Source organism: Otolemur garnettii, unplaced genomic scaffold, assembly GCF_000181295.1.
Source record: "Otolemur garnettii isolate 467f Iridium unplaced genomic scaffold, OtoGar3 scaffold00018, whole genome shotgun sequence".
In the NCBI taxonomy this organism is placed as follows: Eukaryota; Metazoa; Chordata; class Mammalia; order Primates; family Galagidae; genus Otolemur; species Otolemur garnettii.
Window position 1 is genome coordinate 13937797 of NW_003852413.1, and position 22556 is coordinate 13960352.

Sequence of the window (22556 nt, forward strand, 5' to 3'; positions counted from 1 at the left end):
AAACGTTTTAAAGGGAATCTGTTTGTATGTTTCAGGAAGGGCTTTTTTAAAAAATCCAGATAGAAATTGGTATTTTTAATGTGCCTGCCATGTGCTGGGCATTTTTTGCTTATGTTACCTTTTTGATTCTGTCAGGTTACTTTCTTTGTATTCCAGTGTCTCAAATCATTGTAATTTACTAAATTTGTTGTTGAGTCTTGAAAATGTTACCCTTTCCTACCTGTCACCAATTTCTGTCTATCTCTTGACAGATATGTGTGTCTTCCTCAGCCTCTTAACAGCTAATGTGGGACAGATTCTTAAACTACACTAATCTGAATTTCCTCTTCTGAAAAAGGGGGCAATAAACTCAACATTGTGCCAGCTAACAAATACTGTGTCAAACACTAAGACTTCCAGAAACATCAGTTCCTCTTACCTATGCCTGCCTTTTTAAAGTCCTTTTGGAGGTGTGCATGTTTGTGTGTTTTTTTAATAGTTACTGCCAGAGAGGGCTTAGGAATTGATGTATTACAAATACACCATTGTCCCATGGAGACATTGTAATTCAGGGGTGTAAGAGTTAAGAATTCCATGCAACTGTGTACAATACAAAAGTCCCACACAACAGCAGCCTAAATAAAAATGTCTGTTTCTCACTCCTGTGAAAAGAATACGGAGGGAGTAGGCCAGAGCAGCTGCGCTGTCACCGGGAACAAGGCTTCTGTCTCTGTTGTACCACCCAAGACCATGACTTCATGAAGTCACTTCTCATCCAAAACGGCTGCTGTGGCGCCAGCCCTGGCGTCTGTGTTGCACACTGCAGACATTGCACACTGCAGACACGCAGGAGGGCGTGCAGGGCACACCTCTCCCGGCTGAGAGATCTCTCTTGAGGCAGCTTATCAGGAATCTTCCACATAACGCTTCTGTTTGCATCATATTTGTCCTGTGACCACACTTAGCTGCAGGGAGGTTTTCTTTCACTCTGGGTCTCCGTGCTCAGCTAGAATGAGAGTTCTCATACGAAGGAGGAAAAGGGACTGGACACTGGGATAGGGGACCAGCATCGTCTGCTGCAATGGGATTGGTCTGGAAAGCGAACATTTATGTCACCCTGTTTCTGGGAGCTTTAAACATCCTGGTTTAGAACTACAGCCTCCAAAATGATTTTTGAAACAACCTGCTCCTACCTAGAGAACTGTCTGTCCTCCCAGCCTGAGAAAAAATGAACAGTGGACCTCTTGGGGTTGCACGTGCACCAAGAAGGACGCAAAGGCTTGTTGGCAGCTCCTCCAGTTTAAAGCTGACCCAGGCACTGGGTGGCCCCATGCAGTGACAAGGGCTTTCCATCAGCAGCCATCACCTTGGGCTTCTTCCAGATTTCAGTGAAATTCCTTCCCTTATGTCATGCCGCCTTTCCCCTCATCCCCACCCCCCTGAATATCAAGGCAGGAGGTGGGGCTCCAAGGTCCCTTAAACTGATTAGATTCGAACATTTGGTGATTTTCTTATAGACCCAGAAGCAAGGAAAATGCTTAACGCCTTGCTCTGCCATTTTGCTGAGCAAGGTTTTAGGCAGTGAGTGAGCCATCTATCACTTTGGGTCCTGATGTCAAATGGCAAGAAACATAGACATAATCTTTTTCTCATTCACAGCCCTTCCTGAGAGGCCAGTCAGAGAGTCAGGCTAGGCCCTAGCAAATTACTACTTGCTAAATGTCCATGAATGCCAGTTCTAGGAAGAACCAAATGAAAAAGAAAAGTGCACAGAAACCTACATATTATGTGAAATCAGTTTAGCACATTCATGTGGCCCTACTCCTGTCCCAGTAATGGAGATAGGACATTGTCCATCCAACCCTGCAACTGGGATTCTTCTAGTTCTACCCTGACCTCCTAGGGCTCTTGAGTGGCTTTTAGCAAGGCTTTCCTGATACGTCAAATGAGTGAAGTTCAGTGCTGAAGGCCCAAAGGAGACTGACCATTTGTTTACTAATCCTGGTATATTTGCTGATGACATTGAGTATCTGCTGTGCTTGGGCACCAACCTAGACACTGGGGCGCAAAGGGACAAGGCCGGAGGGCTGGTTCTGTGCATCTGGGAGGATCACACACAACTGAGCTTGGAGCGGAGCATGCAGTAGATTCGTCCCCAGCTACCAAAGCCCATTCCCAAGATGGTGGAAACCACCTGGCGGAGTCTACACGTTAATGAGACAGATTTGCCCTGAGCCACATCACACGATTAATTAATTAGCTGCAGTTGTGTTAAGTGCCGTAATTCTTTATCCCAGAGGAATTCAGCAGAGTGTCTGGGAGGTGAGGTGGTGAGTAGGCAAGGAGGCATGGAGCCAGGAGGAGGCTGGCGTGGGCAGTGGGCTGCAAGGGCGGGGCCCTGGTCAGCTTCTGGGGGACACAGGAGCTCTGGCCTCCCCGTGCGCTCAGTTGAAGGTTGAATTGGATGGGGGTGCAAGGCGGAACAGCTTACAGTCTTAAGAATAAATAAGCTCCTCATTTATAATTCTGATTAACACAGAACATTTATAAAATACAGCCTCTGGAAAAGTGACACTCAGTGCATTATAACATGTCATTCTCAGTCTCTTACTAATGAAAAATGTGAGGAGCCAAGATCAAAGGAGGCAGATGTTCAGGGAGCTGCTTCATCTCAGGGTCAGATGGGGACAGGTAATGCGGGGGCTTGGAATATGGAAGCTCTGGTCAGTCTCAGGACTTTTGACCTGCCCAGGTGTGTAGGTGTGGGCTGTTTTCTTATTTGTAACCTGGTTTGGGGGCTTAGCCTCCTCTTGGCTCATTGGCTGGTTTGAAGCCAAACTTTGTTCTTCAAAAGGGCCCTTGCCTGTCTGCCACCAGCTGTCTCCCATGTTATCTGACTTACACCAGCTTTGTCAGTATCAAAGGCGGAAGATTACGGGCCCATTGAGATCAAAACAGAGAGCGAATTTGGTGAGGAACCAGGGGAAACAGGCCAAGGTTTGTTCCCCATGGGTCTATTCCATCCATTTGGGTGAATTATACATGGGCTGGCTTGGAGCTGCGGGAACAGGCAGATTCCGCCTCCAGCTACCAAAACCCATATCCAAATACAGAAGAAACTGCAAGGCAGCTTCCTGACTGCGGCCACAGATGGGCACATCATTTACCCTCACTTTTTAAAAACCATATTGAAGTTGGGCCAGCACTTCATGGAACTGTTAGGTGACCACCAGGGCTTCCTTTGTAAAGCTCTCATAAAGAACATTGAGAATGAACTTGTGGAAATAAATCACTCTAATGACTATTTAGTAGAGTAGGAACTTCTCATACTATAACGAGAGATAAAGTCTCCTTGTTTTGATCCGATGGTGCCAGAAACGCATTTGTGTCCTGAAAGTCCAGTTGACCCCGCACAGTCCCCCCTTTGAGTAGGACCTGAAGCAGCAGGTGCCACCCTAATTTTTAAGTCAAGGGTAATTTCCCTCTTCCGGCGTCCTGTTGACAGTGTCGTCCTAGAGCTGTTGAGATTGCTTCCGTTACACGTACTCACTCATTCTCTCTTTGTTCACTCTGATTCATTTTCCCCCCGTGTGTATGTATAGTCTTTGCTCTCTACCCGGGTACATAAGTTATTTCATTTGTTAGATAGAAAAAAGATGAACTGTTTTGAGGCCCATTCTTAATTACCTTTTTTAAAAAATCACAATTTTAAAATCATGCAGTTTGAAAAAACTTTAATACCAGGTACCTTTGGGAAAGCTCAGGGGCACTGAACAACTCTGTGGTTCTCAGAGATAAGTAACAGACGTCAAATAACAAGGGATTACAGGGTTTGAGACCTTCCTCATGAATTTTAATAGAAGACACTGTGACTCAAGTGATTTCACATTCTGGGAAACGTTTGTGTTCCGTGCTACATGCCTGCATTCTGTAGCGTCGGGCTCGGGACATAGACCTTTGCGGAATTTCTAAGCAGGAGAATGGTAGCGAGGGCCTTACAGAGTTACTGCCTCCTCCTCTTGTCCCCTCCCTTCCTTCCATCCATCCACCCCTTATTCCCCTATACATTGGTTATCTTTTTTTTCTCTTTTATTAATTCCCAGAATTGCTAGACTTTCCCTGGGAAGTAGGTCAGGAGCAGGAACCCCAATGAGCTTAATCAGCTCTAGATATCACGGCCCTTTCCTTCTGGAACTGAGAAAGCCTTGAGGATTAAAAAAAAAAATTTTCATAGTCTTGGCCGTTTTCTCCAGCAGTCTGAGTCAGTTGGAGGAGCCATGTCAAGAAGATAATTTTGCAAAAGGATGAAAATAGTGGTTCTTCACTAATATGGTTCAGCTGGGTCTCTCCCATAAACTAGGCTTATGGAAGTCAGAGCAGCTTACGGAAGGAAACATGATTCTCTTTCCCATCATCTGGGTGAAGTATTCCAAAACGGTTTAGGACTCCGGCAGTGATCAAGCCTCCAAGTGACAGTAGGTTTGGGGCAGCCCCAAAGCCAGATGTGTAGACAAAGTCAGAAGCATTTCCAACAGTGAAAGCAATAGCTGGTCTAAGTAGGGGTGTCGGGTGTGTTTCCTTTTTTTCTCCCTGGAAGGAAATGACAGTTGGTTCCCTGGCACATCCATATGGCCTATTTTCCCCGTGGGAAGTTTTAAAAAATAGCCATTAAGGCTGGTTTGTGTATGCAACAGGAGGGCGTAATATGCCCCTGAAATGAATATTATTATCTCCGCCCATGACATAAAAGCCTTTGAGGGACGGCAACGCTGTGCAAATCCTTCACAGCCCCAGGTTTTGGCAAAGCCCAACTGTGTTGAAATCAGTCCCTTCTCTTTCCACACTCAGGGTCTGGAGGCAGAAATTTATTAAGCAGATACCTTAAAAAACTTACTATATGGCGATGCCTGTGGCTCAAAGGAGTAGGGCACTGGCGTCAGATGCCGGAGGTGGCAGGTTCAAACCCAGCCCTGGCCCAAAAAAAAAAAAAAAAAACTGTTAAAAAATGTATTGTATTTCCTCTTAAACCTGTGAAAGGGAGGAGGGGAGAGAAAGGTGGAGTATAATGCCTGTATAATGTCTGGAAAACTTGCTCTTTAAACCCTGTCTTGGCTTTTCTAATCTCATGATGAAGTTATAAATAATGGGGTAACCAGATTGAGATGGGGACTAGATTGCCGAGGACCAGCCTAAAACATCTATGGAACAGGATTGTTTTGGCAATTTAAAAAATTTCAAGTCAGCCAGACTAATGGCCACATGTTCCCTTACACAGCCACGGTGGGTCCACCAATAGCACAGATCCATAAACAGATGTTGCGTACAGAGCAGGTCATGGAGCTTTCAAAGAGCAGCCCTTCCTCAGTGAACTGTGTCAGACGTTCAGCAGACAGCAACAAGAGAAACCATTCATTCTCCTCCTTTCTAACCCAGTGAAAACGTCGTGCAATGGATAAAATCCACAAAGCTGCTCAGCCACTCATTAGACAGCCTCTATTAGCTGGAGCCTCTTTTCCTGAGATGAAAAATCCAGCTCCCTCTTTGATAGTTGACAAAAGACTCCATTTCCATAGAGGGAGTGCAGTTGCCTCTGGTTAGAAAATGGTTATTTCATTTCCAGGAGGGCAGAGGAAAGGGGGAAACTAGAAAGGGGGAGGGAAGTATCTTTAATGGGCAAACAGGTTTTCTATAAGCGGCAAGCAAGCATGTGCTTAGGTCTGATTGGCCAGAGCATGTCACATGGCCACCTCTAGCTGCAAGAGAGTCTGGGAAGTGTGCTTTGTTAGCTGGACATGTTGCCATTCCAATAGAAACCAGAAATCTATTTATAAGGGGAAAAAAGTGGAGTGGCTTTTGGTCAGAGACCTACCAATCTCTGCTACTGGAAGGGAATTCAGGTCCAGTAAATGAAACCTGAGTGGTGGTAAGAAGTGAGTACATTTTCAGTGGCCCCGTTGCCACTATGAATAGTTTGCATCCCGTCCAGACAGCTCCCTGTTGGCAGTCCACAGAAAGTGCACAAACATTTACTATACCTGGAGGGCCAAAACTTTGGCTGAACATCCATCTTAATTATCCTGTGCATGTTTTATGAGCGGAAATAGATCCATCTCGTAGCTAACAAAATAGCCTTGAGGCTTGGAATACATTTTATCATGGAGCATCTGAAAATAACTCAGCTCTCAAGTTCCACGATGAAGTTATCCTCTGGCAGTTGGCTAAAAATAAGTCTTTATCCATTCATCAGCATAAGTTTAGCTGGGTTCTTTCAGTGACTTAGTTCAGGCTTCTGCATCTGCTCTTAAGAAATATTTACCCCTCATCTACAGAGGAACTAGAAGTTCCATAGAGAAGTTTCAGGCTGACCTTGATGTTCATCCAGAACAGAGACGTTGCCTTCTGTTCCCAAGATTTTGGATTAATTCAGCTGTCCTAGTTAATGAAATCTTGGGGTTTCAGGGTCCTAACGGAGCCAACTCAAGAGAAAGGCTGTGTGTTTGAGTTGCATTAAATGACATTAAGTTGTGAATATGGTGAGCTTTGGAATTTAAGCATGTCTTAAATATTTCTGTTAGAAGCTAGTCAAAATCATGATTTTATCCATTGAGGCATTAAAAAAAAATGTGATTATTTCTTCTCCAAGGACTTGCAAGCCCCATTTCTTTCTGTTCTTTGTACTGAAAGACATACTTTGCTCTAAGAATTTTGCTGTTGTAAAACTTGTTATAATCCATTCACCTGGTCTGACCAGCTAGTATTCACCCAGAGGATCATTTGCTCCATTTAAGAATAGGGATCTTTTCATGTCTTCTTTAGATTTAGGTTTCTTTACATAGCCTGGGGTTCTTGGGAGTGGGGAGTTAAGAGAAAACATTCAAAAGATATACATGAGGATGTTCAGCATGCCCCCTGGGTGAAGGGCTCAACTACAACTTGAACTTTACCTTAGAATTAAAAACAATATAACCTAAACGTTTGTACCCGCATATTAATCTAAAATGAAAATAGAATAATATATATATTTTTATATATGTGCCATTCATGGAATGTGATGCACTTTTTAGGACAGGTACCAATAGCTAATGTTTTGGGGTTTTGTTTTTTAATGTCACAGAAACCATCAAGAATGGCAAGTAAAGGCAAGAAATAGTCCTTCCTGTAGCTGCATGTGGGTTCCAGAGGTGATCAGGAAAATCACATTTGAAGCAATATGTTTCAGTGTGTCGATAACTTCCAATCCTCAGATGTGTTTGCTGTGTTAAACCTTGGCGGGGTTTGGTAACTCAGTTCAGAGTCAGCAATCTTAAGACATAAGTTGAACAACAGTCCTAATAATATACTGGCAGCTTTCCTGTACGCTCCTCATAAATACTGAGTTGTCCGTAGTTAATTGAATGAAACAATGGCCTTCCCTGTCTGTAACCTGAGAAATGAGATTAACAGTAATAGAGGAAAGCCGATTACAGACAGATATGTTTGCAATCAAAATTTCAGCCCAGCAGGGCAGATCTAAAGTCTTGGTTGTCTTATTTTCTTTTAATCTGTGCTCAAGAACACAGTAAGTACGTAATGAACAAAGTTTTAAAGTGAAGTGTAGTAAAACTTTACCCATGGTGGTTACCTTTCCTTAGGACTATAGTTTTCATGTTAATGTGGGAAACTGACTTTCGCCAGAAAATGTCAGAGTGACGCTTGTCAGGTGATCAGTGCTGTCCCCTCAAGGGCACTGGCCTGTCCCAGGAAGCGGTTGATTGATGAGAAAGTTGATCGCAAGGGGAGAAATGGGGGAGACAGACTCAATTTTTCTTCTCTCTCTTCTTGGTGGTAAAGTCTCACCACATTCCAATTCTTCAGCAATAGAAGTTCAGGTGTTCCCTTTTTGCACCAGAAAACCTGTATCGTTAGGTCTAGCGGCATAAATTCACAAATGAAGTCATAGAAAAGTTCTAGAATTCTCCTACATGAGTAGTAATATAACTATTACTTGATTATTCCATCCTTAGGTATTGACCTCAGCTAGATAATTTTTGCCTAAACTTGAAGTAGGCTTTTTAGACAAGACAGGTGTGCATCAATAGGTAATAGGTCTGACGAGAGACCTTGCAAGGCTAATTTGCAAAGTAACTTTATGTAATGGTATGTCATCCTTGAGATAACGGGTCATGTGTTAAATCTCACTGTTGTCGTAATATTCAGCAAATGTGCACAGCTCCAGGGAGGCCTGAGGTGTGATCTCTAAGAATGTACCCTCCATCCGTCCTGAGGGAATACAGAGTATGTTCATTTGAGGGATAGTCATGAAGAGCCTGTTACTTGATGCCAACACCTCGTTTGGGGTGTTGGAGACAAGACAGACAAGGTCCCCTCTACTCGTGGAATTTATATTTCAAAGAAAAAATGTAGAATTTAAACAAGTAAAAACTAAGAAAGATAGATAAGAAACAAGATAATGGAGTGGTAAGGCTCCGGAAGGCTCCTTTGGATGGGAGGGTCAAGGAACACCTCTAGGGACAGGGAGGTGACTGCTGAGCTGAGTCTCAAATGGCAAGTGAGGCATCCTTGTGAAGAGCTGGGGTGCTGGGCAGAAGGACGGCAAGTTCAAGGGCCCTGAGGCAGGGGCCGTTTAGAGCCTTTGGTGAGAATAGGTGGAGGAAGGGGGAAAGGACTTTTGCAATGAGGCCATGGCCAGTAGAGCTGTGAACCAGGACACCAAGGCCAGCTTGAACGGATAGCGTGTTGATAGGGAGTCTTCTGATGGAAGAGGACGTTGGACATTAGATCAGGCCAAATTTGGGGCAGACTAAGTAGGCAGTGGGGAGCCACTAAAGGTTTTTGAGCAAAGGAGCAATGTGTGCCAGGCAGTAGTCTGACCAAAATAGACTGTGAAGCAGGGAAGGAAACCACCAAGAGATTAGATAGGTGGCTGGAAGACCTGGCTTAGGTAGTAAAGTGGGATTAGCTTGAAAGGGCCAGTGCAGGAGAGATCCCCAACCGTATTAACAGTCCACCTTGGCCAGTTACCAGTAGAATCCCAAACTTTCCCCTGGTCTGTCTCCAGAATCATGGTACTTTTGGGGAGGAGTAAGGGGAGAAATGGGGGTAACAAGACTAGAACAAATAAGGAACAGCTGAGAAAGGACCTCTAAATTTGCATTGACTTATATAGTAGTCACTAGCCACCTATTTAAATTTTAAATGGATCAAAAGAAATTTTAACAATGCAGTTCCTTAATAGAACGCCTAACATTTCAAAGACTCAATAGCCACAGGCCATAATTTTGAAGGATGTAAGACAGCCTCATCACTGTAGAAGGTTCTGTGGAACAGCACTGAGCGGGACCATTAATTTTTCTGCTGAACAAATCCTTCATCTTTCTGTAGATCCCGAGAAAGTCTCCCGTGGTGTTTTATATTACAAACTACCTTCCCGTTGAAATTCCTGTTTGTGCAGAACACATCCACTTACAGATCCCAATTAAGTGCTTTGTGGATATTACATTGGTTTGGCTGTCAAACGCTGTGGGCTTAACAAAGAGTAATAGAAAAATCACCGTCCAGAAAGAACAGCATGTTTGAATTGCATGTTTCATAGAGGCTGAATAAAATTTCAGCCTGATGTAACTCCTGCGGACTAGACTGTTATAGAGGAGAGAGAGGTGCAGGGTCTTAAATACACATTCATCAGAAACGCAGGGACAGTGGGCTTCCTCCCTACACAGCTGGTGACAAACTTGAGAACTCGTGTGACTTGCATCCCTTGATGTCATTCTATTCCCCTCTAGTGGAATTAAAGGGTATCTGTCTCTCTGCTCAGACTTGCAAGGGTAGGGATGGAAATCTAGAGATTACAGCCGGAAGACCATTATCGTTTATTTCCACGTTGTGACCGGCTGCCTCTTCACGTTTTCTTTTTTTCTTATTCTCAGGGGGAAATAATCTTCTACTTTATGTCCATTTGAATTCATTGTTTAAAAAAAAACCCACAAAGTTTAGGCATTTATACCGTGTGTCACGATTCATTGTGATCCCAGAATATACCTTATTGCAAAGGAGGAAAGTAAAAACTAAAGCCCAGCTGTGTGTTAAGAGCAAATGGCACTGAATTTCTGCCTATATTTTAACACAATTATTTGCCGCACACAGAAACATTAGTATATTTGCAGTGATGTTTTTGTTAGTTGTTTTTTCTTTACTTAAAAAAAGAAAAATGAATTTCAGATGTGCACAGTAGGCTTCTGCTACCCGAAGGGCAAACTTAAAACTTTTCTAAGAGCTGAACCTGTCATGCCAGTGGGTTAAGACATGAGACTGGAGGTGTCTGAGGCCATCCTGGGGGATGTCTCAACAAGTACTATTTTCATCATTATTCTGTAGGCTGAATTCCAGGAGCCATTGCTCAGGATACCTTTGAAGTCACAGTTGGAGGAAAGTGTGGTTGTGTCACCTCAGGTTGTTTGAAAAAAAGGGAGAAAAAGAGAGGAAGAAATATACACGAGGCCAAAAGTGAAGTTCACAAACTCATCCTGTAAAACATGCTTTGGGCCTCATTTCTGAATATCACTACAGTCACCATTGAGGGACTCCCCTTGGAGAGCTATGCACTGACACCAGCACCTTGTCTACCCTTCAAGAGTTTTGGAACTCTTTTTCTGGAACGGCCATCAGAGCCGTCATCATACTCGGTCTTACAATTAATTTCCCGATCTCATCCTAGAAAAATTGCCTCGCACCCCATATGCTGAATATCACTATGGTCACCAGAGGGTCGAGGGGAGTACTTCGAAGGTGACCTTAATGATATTCCGCAATGGGGCATGCAGCACTTTTTCTAGGACGAGTTCACAAAGTTAATTGTCCGACTCAGTAAGTTTGGTGCTTTCTTGTGCTCTATGCAAGACCAGATGTGGAGGTGCAGGGACAAAAATGAGGAAGGGCAGGACAGAGCAGGTCACAGAAGAGGCAGAGAAGCAGCACTGAGGGAGGTCATGGAGGAGGGCTCCTTTACTCCGTCACGTATGTGACGCTCAACCCGCTGGATCAGAGTTAAAACTGAGTGCCAGCGACACTTACAGCGGGCCTGAGAAGTATGTGGGGGGCTGTGTTTAATTTGTAAGATGCTCTGGTGCTTTATGCCTCTGACCAGCCACCCTTTACTGACAAACGTTGGAGATTTGCTATCCATCGAACCTTCACCCTCTCTCACTTCCCAGTTTTAGAAAAGGATGGAAAGGATGTCAATAAAGGGAAAAAAACAAGGCGTGAGCAAGTTGCTGCAGTGGGAGAGCAGAGAACCATCCACTGTTTATCTAAGGAGGCTTTGAACCGTCACTGAACAGATGGGCAAAGCCTAACTCGTGGACAAATGCCCAACCCTAAAAAAAAAAAAAAAATCAAGAGAAACCGAGAGTTAACATACCACTTTCTAGCTAAGGTATAAAACTGCAAGCTTATCCAGAAGGCTTGGCAAGCTTGGCTAGATCAAAACAGACCCCGGCCTTAGAAGGATGAGCAGCTTTTTAAAAGAATATTTTATGTTCATCTCTTTGGCTCAAAATTTCCACTTCTGGCTTTTATCCTAAGGAACTGATAAGACATTTGCATAGCGTGTGGTTGTAGATTTTCATGGTAGTGTTGTTTGTAACAGTGAAAAATTGGAACTCACCTAAATGTTTAGGAACTGGAGATTGGCTAAATCAATTATGGTACATCCACGGGAGGACATAGCATAGAGGAGGATGTGACATTGAAAGATATTTAAGATGAACTGTTAGGTTGGAAAAAAAGCTACAGATCAACCCTTCTCTCCTTCCTCCCCCCCACTCCCACTGCATCATTCTAGAATGAAATATACCAAAAATATTAACATAGATACGTTTCTTTCTACCTAAGTATTACTATGGATTTTGTAATTTATAAGAAAACAATAGCTTATCATTTTCCCATTTTGATCCAGGGAATATTTTGCCTATGTAAAAGAACATGTGCGTGTACTATTGAAAATTAGTAACAAGAGACTAGAATAATATTTTACCATAAGGTGCACTTAAAAAAAATTGTAGTCTAGAAGATCATTAAATATCAGGAAGTAAGCTTCTCTTGACATGGCCAGGAGGGAGTTGCTGCTTGAGAAATAGTCTTCTGGGAGTAATGAGCAATCTGCATAAAGATCAGGGGTCCTAAAGATAGAATCCTCACTATTTGGACTTTTCAGTCTAGAAAACAATAAAAAAAAAAAAATACAGGATTATACCTTCTGCCTCCTCTGTCTGTTTAATCAGATGAACAAATACCAGTTGCTGGGGTATCTCCCAGCATTATAGTGAGGTATAAGAGTCAGCCTTTATTTATTTATTTTGTTTTTAGAGAGAGAGTCTTACTCTGTAGTGCTGGGTAGAGCACTGTGGCATCACAGCTCACAGAAACCTCAAATTCTTGAGCTGAAAAGATTCTCTTGCTTCAGCCTCCCAAGTGGCTGGGACTATAGGAACCCATAACAACACCTGGCTATTTTTAGAGATGGGGTCTCACTCTTGCTCAGGCTGGTCTTGAACTCCCGAGTTCAGGCAATCCACCCACCTTGGCCTCCCCTCAGAGTGCTTTGATTATAGACGTGAGCCACGTTTCCCAGCCAGAGTCAGCCTTCTTGCAAATAATGGTATACTTTTGCAAGTTCATGATAAAACTGAATGCAGAATCTTAGGCATATTATGTGGTAACTACCAAATACTGGTCTTCAGAATTTGTCCTACGTCATACAGAATACCAGGCAGGGTACCTTACACAATAACCTGATGCTGTCTTTACTAAATTAAAAAAAAGATGATGAGATCTTGGAAGAATTTTGATAAATAGATAGGTTTCTGTTTATCTCTGATTTGTTCACAGAGTCATATAAACTTGGCAGTGAATTCTCATAGGCGATGTAGAACTTCGCACAGGACTGGCAGGGGTTCACATACTTAAGATTCTTCTTATATCCCTAACAATTTTGTTTTGCTTTCAAAGTATGGCGCTGGGATTAACCACATCTGTATTTAGCATAAACATGATTTGGTGCTTAAAAATGCCATAAAACTTTAATAGAGGACATATCAGTGCTTGCCCGGGGTTAGGGATGGGAAGTGGATGCCTGTGATAGGAATAGCACCAGGGTACTTCTCTGTAGAGAAGGAACACTTGTGTCATGACCGTAGACGTGATAAAATTTCATAGACTTGTAAACACACACGTGTACAACGAGCGCAGTAATAGCCGGTGAGAGCCATGAAAGGTCTACTGGTAGCATCGCGCCCAGGGCCATTTCCGGGTTTTGATCATGTACTATGGTTTTGTGAGGTGTTGTCATTGGAGGAAGCTGGGTGAGGAGTACATGGGAACTCTCTGCATTATTTTACAACTTGGGAGTCTAAAACTATTTCACAATAGAAACTTTTTAAAAAATAGCGTTGTTTCTAGGTGTGAGATTTTCCTGAAAAGATGATTACCAGTCTCGGGGTTATCATAAAGCTGGTTGAAGCAGTCAGCGCTCCTAATTGAGCGAAGAAATACAATATTTGAATGATTTTTCCTTCTTTTGAGGAGTCAGTATGACAACAGGAAGAAGCATAATGGTTTATCCTTAGAATAAAAACCTCCATTGCTGTGGAAGATTGTGTCGCTGTCCCCTATCATGTGTTCCCTTATCTAGAAGAGGATTATGGAGCCCACCTGCTTCTGTGTGGCTCACAGCCGCTCCCTGGAGGCTGAACTTCACCCATCTAGACGCAGTCTTGGCCCAGGGGAGTGAAGTCTGCTTGCTACCTGTGAGAAGCTTTAACAGAGCGTGTTATTCAGTTCCACCACTTCTTTTTTCCCATGTGCCATAAGAATGATATGTCTCAAATAGCAGTTGTCGGCTCGGTACCTGTGGCTCAAGCAGCTAAGCTGTCAGCCACATACATCTGAACTGGCAGGTTCGAATCCAGCCCGGGCCCATCAAACAACTATGACAGGTACAACCAAAAAATAGCTGGGCCTTGTGGCAGGTGCCTGTAATCCCAGTTACTAGGAGGTGGAGGCAAGAGAATCGCTTGAGCCCAGGAGTTGGAGGTTGCTGTGAGCTGTGATGCCACAGCCCTCTACCCAGGGGGATAGCTTGAGGCTCTGTCTCAAAAAAAAAATTTCAAATAGCAGTTGTCCCTGTCCTAAGTCCTGGCATGATTAGCCAGGTGCGTCTACCCTGCAGCCACTGACACATAACATGAGGAAGAAATAAACATAGGCCAATGAGATTCCGAAGTTGTTGGGTACCATTTTGCTGCTAAGCTAAAATTATATCTAAAAGGTAGATTGGCTTTATTTGGCATCACCAACTTAAAACTGATTTCACGTGGGCTGTTAAACCTACAAGCTTTCAAAGTTTGACGTTCTAACCCATTGTTGTTCTTTACCAAATAATATTCAATGGTGGTAACAGACATCTCTGAGGAGCTTTGTAGATAATATGACTGTTGAAAGCATCCATTGCCCCTTCCTGGGGAGGATATTACACTCTGCCTTGTTGACGTCCAGATTAGCTACCTATCTTGCTTTGGCTAGAGAAATGTGACCAGAAATGATGGTGCCATTTCCAAGTGAGAGATGTAAGAGCCATCCAGGACCCCACCATTTCTCTTTTTATTCTTCTGGGAGACTGGCTATATATCCCAGACAGGGGCTGCTCTGTGAGCTAGGGTGCCGAAGAGGAGAGGGAGAAAGAAATTTCTATTGTGTGAAACCGCTGAAAGTTAGGAGTGATTTGTTAACGTAGTATAACCTAGTGTCTCCCAAGGTGGACAGGACCTAAGCCACACTCAGAGTCTTCACCGCCATGGCTATATATACTACCCAGCACATACTAGCTGCACAATAAACTTTTGAGACAAAATGAAGAAATTGATAAATAACTAGGAAACCTTATTTTTAAATGAAAACGTTTAGGCCTTATGATTTCAATATTTGCACATTTTAAACATTAAGAAAAAATTTTTTCTGCATTTATTTTAGAGACAGGATCTCTTGCCAAGGCCAGAGTGCAGTGTGTATTCGTAAGCACAATCCTAGCATGTATACAGTCATTTCTCAATTTACATCTTTTCAGATAATGTTAAAATTCTCCTTCTACTGTCTTTTCTGAACCTAGTCTGTCCCCATAGAGACATTTTACTTATCTATCTGTCTGGAGAAAAGCTATACATATATTACTGTTCAGGGAGGAGTATTTTTGTTTCTGTCTTTCACATAGACATCATTGTATTTTATGTTTCATTGTGTGACATGCTGTTTTCATTACACAGTATATCTCAGAGATCTGTCCATGTTGTTTCAGAAAGATCAAGTTCATTTTATTTAACTGCTAATATATGTACGCTATGGAGTATTCCATGTTAGAGTTTAGCCATTGCCTTGTTGGTAGAGATTTATCTAGAATTTTTTTTAAGTGTTTGTGGCTTGACAATTAATGATTACAGCATTTCACATAGCTGGGCAAAGGACTTATAAGAATCCTTCCAGCAAAGCCTAATTTGACGAACTAGTCCAACTGTAAAGATGAGTGTTTACAACAGAATAAACTGAGGTTACGTGACAGATCAAAAATTAATTACTGTCACCAGACATGGAATTTCCTTTACTCTTTCTTAAAGCAGGCAGTACCTGGGGAAACCAAAGACAGAGGGCATGAGTGGGCCGGGCTGCTCCAGCAGGCTGAGAGGGGCTGCAGGAGCCCTGCTTATTAGCACGTGATAGCCAAGGTAATAATCACGGTGATGCCCAAGTTACATAAAATCACCCTGAGCAGATGGCCTAGACTTGCTAAATACCTCATGTTAACAAAAACCTTTAAATGAGCTGGGTTTTTTTAATATCAAGAGTTAAAAAAAAATAAAACTGCTTCCCAAGACATTTAGGATGACGGTACCAATGCTAGCTCTGCCCTTGGAGCAGTGCTTTCTGTTTCGTATGTAGTCAGCATGTGGGTGACATTTAAACCCAAGCTTGGCTTACAAGCATGAATCCTGAGAACACATCAGATGGTGACAGTGGAGAATTTTCCTTGGTATTTAGAGAGAGCGTCTTGAGAGACCCACACTGCTATGGGCGCTTGAGGAAGTCATACCCCAGAGCTTCACTCCGTTAAAAACAGTATTTTCCATAAACTCTTAAAGCCTGGACCCCAGTCTTCAACGACAGACATGTTGGTCCTTTGAGAGAAACTGTGGGGCATTTCAGACGCAATCAGATGTGGGTGGAGAATTCAAGCCAGGATGACCTCCAGCCAAAACCCTGCCATTATTTTACTCATCACATTAAAAGGGCATGTGAAGTGATGTCTGTTCAAATATAAACATTCTCATCAAAAAACAACATCGGTTGCCTGCCTGCCTCCCGGTGTGCAGGGAGCATTAACCCCTCTCAAGCTTTCTCTTTATACGTGGCCATGTTAGTCTCTGTGCTTGAAGACGGTGACTGCACACTTACCTGGAATACGCTTCTGGATGGGTGTAGATAAGGCAACAAGAATGCATCGAGGAAAAATCTAAAGCCCTATCAGCATGAAAATCCCGTGCCTCGTAGATCCTTGGGTTAATTTTAACAAGTTGCAAAATGGTGGTGGTAACGAGGATGATGATAAAGAAAGACTTGGAAATGTCTTAGTAGAAATGTTGAAAAATGTTTCCAAGGAAGGCTAATTAAACTGCTATATTATAAAACTAAGAACTGCGAACCAGGCTAGCAGATGCTTCCAATAGAACTTGAATTTTTCATTTGTTGGTGTTTTTATTTTTTTTCCTAAGAGGTCCTGATTTAGATTTGTGGGTTAGACTTCGGTTGTGCTTATGAAAAGAAATTTAGTCAAAACTTTCACTTTTCCTCCCGACTACGTATATGGCAGAAGTGTCTGAGTTCTGTGTTCCTCCCTTTCATTATACTGTAATGTCAGGCTGGTGACATGACAGCAGGTTTCACTCTCTACTTAATGAGAGGCTGCCAGTGCCTGGAGAAGTAAAAAGGAAGATTTATGTCACTAAAAGGGAAGATGTTACTAACTTGGTAGTGGTGACGACATGGGTACACCAGCCATTTCTATGTGGTGTATGTGAGTATGGCCGGACTTGCTGTCACCTGTGAGATAACTTTATTGAGAAGTCTCAGGTGCACAGTAAGAAAAGTGTGCTCTGCTAAGGATTTGGTAGTTGCTTTTGTATGCATTTATTAAAGGCCTACCATGTCTGAGACAAAACGACTTCAGAGGATACAAAGACAGACTTCCGTGCTCAGATAACTTTGCCCTCCCAGAGAATCCTATTCTTGTCTCTTTCCCCTCTTTGCTTTGGTTTGCAGGAAGCTCAGAGAGAACCTACGGGACATAAAATCTGTGAAACCCTAAAACCTGCGGTTTGGTTAACGGTATTTTAGTGTAAAACTTAACACGTGTCCTCGGTCTGGCAGAGTCACTAATTCAGCTGAGTTAGTTACATTGTCATCTGAGTTCTCTCTGTGCGTGGGAGATAAATAATGACAAAATGGTAAGGGAGGTCAGCAGATAGAATCCTAACAGTCATAAGTGGCGGGACGTAGTTAAGTGGCAGGTAAAAGAAGTAAAACGCTCCAGAAGGTCAGATGAAGGAGAGAAGTTGTATCTGGTGCTGACATCTGGAGAGACTTCCTAGGGGCAGAGAGAGCCTTCGCTATTGCTTGCTGGGTGTTCCGGCAGGGGGAGTCTTGGCATGAAGTGGTCATGGCAGGTGGAGGGAACAGCCACGGGGAAGGCACAGAGGAGAGACTCTGGGGTGCCACGAGGGGCTCACCCAAGTGAGGAACTGGATGTCAAGGTCTATAGATGTAAAAGAAAGAATCCCGAGGCTTCTTGAACCTGAGGACCATGAGCCTTGGACATGAGGGCCCCTAAGTTTCAGCACCTCCTCATGGCCTAGCCCCACTCCATGTCCCTCCCTGGCCACACAAACCCTGTAGTCATTGTTCGCATGATTCCTTTGAAAAATGTCGTGAAACCTACTCTCCAGCCCGGGTAGCTGGGGCCTGCCTTGGTGTTCTGTCGTTCACCTTGTCTTTCCATCCAGGTGACAAGCATCGCCTGGGAGCCCCAGACCTTGCCCACCATCCAATCTCCCATAACCCAGGCTAGTACCATCTTGTGGATCAACCCTCAGTCAGCCTGTGCCGCAAAATGGTTTTGACAACCTGATTAGAAAAGTTTGGAAACAGCCTATGTTGCCTTTCCTTAGATAAAAGCATCCTCATTTTACCTTGCAGATAAATCTTCAGGCTCATCTTCCCACGATTCCTTAACATGAGATCCAGCAGGTTATACATTTAATAAAGAAGTAACAGATGTTCCTCTGGTGCAGTTCTCATGAGCTAGTGGCATTTAGCGAGCAAATATTACTGTATTCTCTGCTCAGTAAATAGTATATTTAACTGCTCAGTTGTATAATAAAAATACTTGCATTGGAGTCACGCGTGTGAAAGCTGGTGAAACCCTAAAGCCTGCGGTCTGGTTACCGGTACTGTGGCAGCGTCCAAGTCCCGGTTCTGCGAATGTACCATGGTTACGTAAGATGTATCACTGGAAAAGCGGCAGCAAGAGTGTGCAGGGACAGCCTGTACTATTTTTGCGAATTCTCATGAGTTTCTTTTTAAGCAAGTGGAACCAAAGAGACGATCTAGTCCAGTTGCTTTCCTCTTTTGCCCCCCTCCCCAGCAGCCCCTTGCACCTCCCGACAACCTCAGGGCTCTGCGAAGTACCTTTCTGCAAAAGCTGATCCAAGCCAACACCTTCAAGTTCTAGATGAGGAAATCAGGGCCCAAGGAAGTAACAGGCATCGCTGTTTAGTGGCTATTAATAGAAATGTCGAGAGCCCAGGGAGGTTTTAGGAGGAGCTGCTCTCAGCAAATCCTGAGTCACAGCTCCTGAGCCGACACTGTGGTTCTGTTTGTCAGACTAGGTGAGATTATTTAGACTGGAAACGAGTTTCCATGCTCCTGTATTCCCATCTCTATGGTGCAGGCAGTGCAAGGGATGGTTGGGTTGACAGTTTCCCAACTGTCTTGGGAGTCAGGTCAGGGAGTGCAGAGGAGGGGGCTTCGGGGCGGGGAGGAAAGTCCTGCCTTCCGCAGGCTTGGCTGCCCCTCCCACCACCCGCAGGACTGAAGCCAGTCAGTGTCCTGCTCCTTCCCAATCAGTTCAAGTCTTTGAAGTGCTATGGGGAAACTTTGGGCAGCTTGAACTTTACTTCCAAGGATAATAGAATAACAACAACAATCTCTTGTCTTTGCCGAGGGACTTTCAGGCTACAAAACCTTTCTCATATGCTCCCTGAGTTGAGCCTCATTCCCAACCCATGACATAGGCCAGTTTTTATTTCTGCCTGATAAATAAATACGTGACGTGACTTTTCGAAGGTCACAGGGTCTGTGTCAGGGCTGGGTCAGAGTGCAGGTCTCACAAGTCCCGGAAAGCACTCCTTTTGTAAGAAACGCTCTTGTTCTAAACAGAGATTTATTGTAAAGCATTTCCACAGACCTGATAATCAGCAAAATGGGCCGTGGTATTGTCATTTATTATTGTCAGTGATTTTGTAATTCAAAGGCAGGATCCTTATCCACATACATGATTTGGGGGTATGAAGACTCCAAGGCTTGGTGGCTCTCCAGACTTACACAGGAGGTGTAAGTGATGGTTTTCTCTGCCTACACCTCCAAATGGTTAGAGCCCAAAGTCACCATATGGCCCCTGCATGAGTAAGACAGGTTTTCCTGAAAAGTGAAGTTGCCCATGCATCATGTCGGTAGAGATCTATGTGACAAGCAACTGGCCTGACAGCCTCCCTGGGGCCGCCCGGCACACCACACTCCAGGAGGCTCTGTGCAAGCTGCCATTCTTTATTTACTTAACACCAATTGTGCATATCTCGTTTCCGCAGGGAAAAATGGTTGTTCCCTTTCCCCTAGCATGTTCTTTGCCCTCCACCTTGCAGGACACAACCTTTCATGTCAACGTGGGTCCTTTTAATCAGTGCTGACACCCAGCTGCTCCCTTGCCTGACACCCGGGATGTTGGGGACATTGGTGGACCTCTTTCCTAGCGGCTGCCTCACGTCAAACCATGGTCACAGCTGCTGTCTATGGAAAAACACTCACTCAAGGAAGATGTTGATTAGCCACACCCCAGGAGAGATATTTAAACTAGTAAACTAGTTTAAAACTGGTGACCTGTCCCAAGAATATTGGCAGTCGTCTACATGGATTCGCTTAGTACCCATGAGGTTTTTGCTAATAGCTGTTGAATGACTTTCTGAAGCAGTGGTCCGCAGCCCTTGGTGAATTGCCAACATTAGAATGACCCAACATGAGGCTGGGCCTGTCCCTCCTGCCCCAGAGTTTCTGATTCAGTTGGTCTGGGAAAGGACTAAATAATTTGCATTTCCTGCTTGTTCGGGGCGCCATACTCGTGGGATGAGAATCCTCTAATGTTGGTCGAATCCCAGGTCTGACCCTCATCAGCCACACAACGTTGGGAAGATCAGTAACATCTCTGTAAAATGAGGATAATAACTATATGATGAAAAAATAGAAATACTTCTATCAAATTTGGGTGGTGCATACATAAGTGTTTGGCTTAATATTCTCTAATATCTAGTCTACATGATTGAAATATTTCATCATTTCAAATCTATATTTATAGGAAGTAATCACAATGACTCATTCACATGTGGCTTAGGTTTTAGGTCCCCAAATCAATCAAAAGGTGAATTATAGAGTCAAAATCACCTTTGGAATTCCTTTAAGTCCCCAGCACGTGGGCCCTTAGAAAGTTAGAAGCCAAGAATATCCTTCTTCCAGCCTCTCTGCATTTGCTCAGACCTCTAAAGCAGCGGTTCTCAACCTATGGGTCTCCACCCCTGTGTAACAATGAAAATGCATCGCGGCATTAGGAAGCTTGAGAACCGCTGCTGTAAGGGGTGGCTCAAGCTTAACATGGCTAACATGGAGCTTCGGATCTACAGCCCTTCCCTGCACCCTGCTCCTCTGAGGGCTTTTCTGATTCAGTTGTCAACTCTGTGTTGACAGGTGCTCAGACCACAAAGGCTGATTTGGGAGGAAGTGTTTACTAAGGATGGGTCCTCATATGTACTTGTTGAATATGAAATGGTTTACAGCAGGCATCCTCAAACTACCGCCCGCAGGCCACATGCAGCCACCGGGTGTTTTTGCCACCGCCGCCTGTCCTGCTTAGCAGCAGACTCATCCCAGGGCCCACAGTCCGGCCCTCCAACAGTCTGAGGGACAGTGAACTGGCCCCCTGTTTCAAAAATTTGAGGACCCCTGGTTTATAGCTCCTGTAGAATGTAAAGACCTTTCAGCTATCTCCCTGCCTGTGCATGTTAGATAATGGAGGTCACAGATGCGAAGGAGCCCATCTGCTCTTTCTACAAGGCACCTACCCTGCGTGAGCCATTCTTCTAAGCATTTTACAAAGATTCGCTCGTTTTGTCCTCATCACAACCACATAAGACAGGTGCCATTAATTCCTCTACAGATGAGGCAGAAAGGATAAATAATTTGTCCAATGTCATGCTCCTGGGAAGTAGCAGAACTGGAGCCTGAACCAGTCAGTGACTCCAGTCTTGTGCTCTTGAACTACAATGGTCTGCTGTATACAGTTGTTACTTCCCTATCCAAAATCTGTGAAAACAACTTTACATCAAAAAAAAAGAAGTCATCAATTGCAATTGACGCCAGTTTGGTACTTTGTATGGTGTGCGTGAAAGTCATGGAATAGCAGTGGGGCTGAGGGACGTGTAATTTGGTGCCTTTCCAGTTTTCTTCTGACCGTGGCACAGTCTCCCTGTGCAAATGTGTGTAACGCTTCCGTGATTGTGCAGAAGCAAGATGTGCCTGTCAGGTTGGGGATATATCTGGTTTCACAGCAGATTGTATTTCTGGAAATCTTGCTCTTGAATGAGCCAGATTCAGGGTCGTTCAGTTCAGCTTCACAAACACAACCTGATCTTGTGCCTACTCTGTACCACAGCCTGCACTGGGCCCTGGAAAGACACCCCCTGGGCCATGGGCCAGTCCCAGTCTGCAGGCTGCACAGCAGGAGGTGACTGGCAGGTGGGTGAGAGAAGCTGCACCTGTAGTCCAGCTGCCCCCCGTCATGTGCATCCCCACCTGAGCGCCACCTCCTGTCACGTCAGCAGCAGCCTTGGATTCTCATAGGAGCGTGAAGCCCACTATAAACTGTGGATGGGAAGGATCTAGGCTGTGCGCTCCTTATGAGAATCTAATGCAGGTGTCCTCAAACTACGGCCCGCGGGGCCACGTGCGGCCCACTGGGACATTTATCCGGCCCGCCGGGTGTTTTTTCCGCTGCTGCCTGCCATGCTTAGCAGCCGACTCATCCCGGGGCCCGCAGTCCAGCCCTCCAACAGTCTGAGGGACAGTGAACTGGCCCCCAGTTTAAAAAGTTTGAGGACCCGTGATCTAACACCTAATGGTCTGAAGTAGAAGATCCAATGTGCTTGAGTCATCCC

At 44.2% G+C, this 22556-nt stretch overlaps 1 protein-coding gene across 1 annotated transcript in view; it reads left to right on the top strand.

Annotated features, from left to right (window-relative positions):
• The window catches only part of PRKCA (protein kinase C alpha), a 414246-nt gene that overhangs the window by 263049 nt on the left and 128641 nt on the right, over positions 1 to 22556 (top strand). The gene's annotated exons all lie outside the window — the stretch shown is intronic.